A 3,850-nucleotide genomic window follows, 5' to 3' on the forward strand; every position below is an offset into this window, starting at 1 on the left:
CCCCCCTTTCTTAATAACTCCGTTCCCGGGACCATACCCCAACTATAAACCGACATCTTTTTATTTTTTTAAAAATCCCCACCCCAATATCTACAATTTCCTGCGGCAAAGTAAGGCCATATTGCGCAGAGAGCAGCAGGGCTCCGTTCTCGGAGCGCCTCCCCTTCTCCCTGGAAATTGCTCTGCATTAAATTTCCTCGGCTCCAGAATCATCTTCCTTACTCGCCTCCAGCAAAACTTGATTAAAAAAAGAGAGCGGGAGAGAGAAGGAGAAAGCGGCTTGATGCGTTGACAGATGAAATCCAAGAGGAAACCACAAGGCCCTTAAGTGACCCTAATTTAATTGATTTTATCATAAATCATCAAGTTGATGAAGAACCAAAGTTTTTCATTGAAAGAAATTGATATTAATGGAGTGCTTGCGTCTTTAATTCAGATGTTGTTTTCCTTCCAGCTGGTCTGACAATATTTGAGCAACTTCTTCATGGGATTTTATGACCCCCCCCCACAAAAAAATCTCTTAATTAGGTAGCAAGACAATCAAGAGCCACAAGGAGATTTTCGGATTTAGACAGGGCTTGAATGCAGCTCTGAAGACCAAGGTGGTGGTCGGATAGGGAAATCTGCACAGCCAACAATCAAATCGGTAGTCTATGGTATCCCCCAGCAGATATGACATCTCTCCCTTATATTCCCACGCCAGCTATCTACTGCGTTACCTCCTTAGTGTCTCCTGCTCTTTCAATGCAATGAAGATGAAACCATCTTTGGAACTCCAAAGATCAAATGGCAGTTAAAAAAAAAACAAAAAACCCTCTAAAACGTATGATCTAATGGTGAAAGTTCCCAAAATGCATGCCTGCTTCCTTAGTTTTTCAAGGAAACTTGAGTTAAAGCAGGTCACAAACTGTGGCTCAAAGCCCAAGATGTGCCTCACAATAAAGCTACTGAGAGCCTGTTAAACATTGGCCATTTCACGATTCTTCCATCTCCCAATTAAAAATTAACTCTGGGCTTCGGCTCTGTCTGTTATGGATGCCTGGGTCCCAATTAGCCTTTAGGTATGCTGATGAATTCCAGAGATCAAAAGACCCTTGCAGAATTCAGTAAAAGCAGGGGAGGGGGAAAACTTGGCAAGAGAACAACTGGTTCCTGTGTGAAACCAGTTTTTTTTTAGGTGGATCTAGCGAAGGCCGAAGCTCAGAACACTTCTTATTGGAAAGAAGTCAATTTATTTCAGCAGGACTTACTACCAAGCAAGTCTCTTAGAGAACCATAAGTAGAGAAAGAGGTGTGTGGAGGGGAATTACTTTGGGGATAGTCTCCTTGGCTTCAAGAAGTCGCTGCAGGGAATATGGGAGCTTCAAAAAGATTCTGACTCCAGATTAAGCGGCTGGAAAGGAATGTATATTCCTGCGCATACTTGTTCTCTCGGTGTCTTTCCACACCATCTTCTCATCCTTGCTTTCTACTCCTTTTCCTAGCTACTACTTTTACCTCAGTATACCTGTTTACTAACAGTACAACTTTCTTTACTGCTGCTTTGCAGTTACAAGAGCCCGTAAAAGTGCTAGGAGGAGCACAGGACACAGAAATGGCCAGGTCTCTGACTACAGAGTTTGACCAACCATGTTTTGGCACAGTAATGCTACCAGGTTTACTGCGCAGCCTCTTTCCCATGGGCAAAGAGCAGCTAAGCCAACAAAAACTTATCTCCTCCTTTCTGTCTCTGTTTCTGCTTGGGACAGGTAAGGTTGAGTGTATCAATTGGCTTTGGTTCTTTTGGAATGGCGGAATTCTAACCGAATAAGGAATGTGGGCAGCACCTGCACCATAATACTGTGTTGGAACTTGGTTCCTGCCTATTTTCTCCAGATGGCAAGATCCAAGGTAAGAATAATTTTAAAAAAATCAGCATCAGAAGGTGCTTCAAATGAATTATCTCTAGGATAATTCCACTCAGTGGCTAGGAACCACCAGCGCTCTCCCTGAATATGTTAGAGGTGGCCGGGTAATTATGTCTGAACTTTTCCTATAATAACCAGATGCAAACTACCCCCTGCCCAGATCTGTCTCTCCTACACAATGGGCTTCTAGGCAGGCAGCCCATATTTCCTCCACCTCTTTCGACCAGTTCAAGACGATCAGTAGCTAAAACTTTGAGTTGCGTAACTTCTTCCCCCTCTTGGGGAGGGGGTGACTTCAAAACATGTTTCCAGGTCAAAAAGTAAACTTCCCTGAAATTCCTTAAGAGTCTTTCCTCCTTACACCCCCCTCTACACACACTCTTCCTCGTTATGGATCAGATCCAGCCAGCTTTTTCTTCGATCTTGCCCCCAAATCCCTTCCTTTCTACGGCCTTCGCCCCACATTGGGTTCTGCACATGCAGGTCCTATGATCTCTTCCATAGTTTTTTTGGGTGTTCAAAGGGAACCCCCCCCCCCATTTCTCACCTTGTTGGATCCATCCCTATATTTCTCAGGCTGCCTTCAAACCATCGGTCCTTCCGGAATCTCAGCCGCCTACTCCCCCCCCCTCTTTCTTGAGGAGGTCTGCCTGGGATGACTGCCCCTCCCTCCCCAATGCTGTTTTGACGATTTTTAGGTCTGAAAATGCATTATTTAGCCCGATCTTAAACCTACTTTCAGCTCTACTCAAGAGTGGGCTCCACTACCCTAAATCAGGAGATACTTGCGAGTAATTATGCTTAAAATTAAAGTGTGCCTTAGACTGTCAAAGAGGCAGTTAGCATTGTGAAGTTCTATGGAAATCGAGGGAGGGAGGGAGGGAGGGCAGGCTAGTATTTTTCTTGCGATTAAAGCTTTGATTGTAGTCCATGCTGTTAAGAGGTCCAGCGTGGGCGTTGATCTGGGCCTCCTCCATGCCAGTTCACAATAACTTTCTAGTAAAGTAGGAAGCGACTTTGTAGGATCCAGCCAAGAACAATTCCAACCAGGAAGAGATAACAACGCTAACATTTTCAACACCGGAGGAGGAGAGAAAGGGTTAAAAAAAAGTTCGGGGAAACAACTGAGGCGGCCTCCTTTCCTTTCCTAACTTTAGCGTGTGTTGAAAACACCATTCTTCCCTTTGGCTTTTCCTCTTCTCTCTGCGCACACAGAAACTCTCTCTCTCTCTCTCTCTCTCTCTCTCTCTCTCTCTCTCTCTCTCTCTCACACACACACACACACACACACACACACACACCCCACTCCCAAAAAAGAGAGCTGCCTTGCAGAGACCCCCGTCCCCTGGACACACACACACACACACCACTCTCTTAAAAGAAACAACAAAGTAGACCACAAGGTGGAAAGATAATTATAAGTTTTTTAAGAAATCTAAGCATTAAGAAAGAGAGGGGAAGAAAAGCTGTGGTTTCTCTGTCATTTCTGGAAAGAATGAACTCCAGAAAGTATATTTTAACCCCTTGGGGGGGGGGAATAAGAAAGGAGTTCTTGTCCATCCCAAACCTAAATAAACATTACTTGAGAATAAATCCTCTGACTTCAGTCCAAGGGAATTTCAAGTGAGCCATCCCAGCATAACTAAATGAGTCCCACTGGGCCATGCAACAAGATCCTATCTAGGCTGACTTGGAGAAGTTACATTAGGATCTATAGTGCTTACTCCCAGTGTGCACAGAAATGCATCTGTTTGTTATCTCTTTGTATTTGTATGATAATTTGCTACCATTCACAGATTTTAACAACCGCCTTAATCCAATCTCGGCTATAATCACCCAGTTACTTATGCATCTTGAATCCAACTAGCCGTTCATGGCAACTAACCACCCCCTGCCCTCTCTCTTTCTATATGTAATGGTTGAGGAAATTCTGTTTCATTGTA

This window comes from Gekko japonicus, unplaced genomic scaffold, assembly GCF_001447785.1.
Source record: "Gekko japonicus isolate JY-2015 unplaced genomic scaffold, Gekko_japonicus_V1.1 scaffold798, whole genome shotgun sequence".
NCBI lineage: Eukaryota > Metazoa > Chordata > Lepidosauria > Squamata > Gekkonidae > Gekko > Gekko japonicus.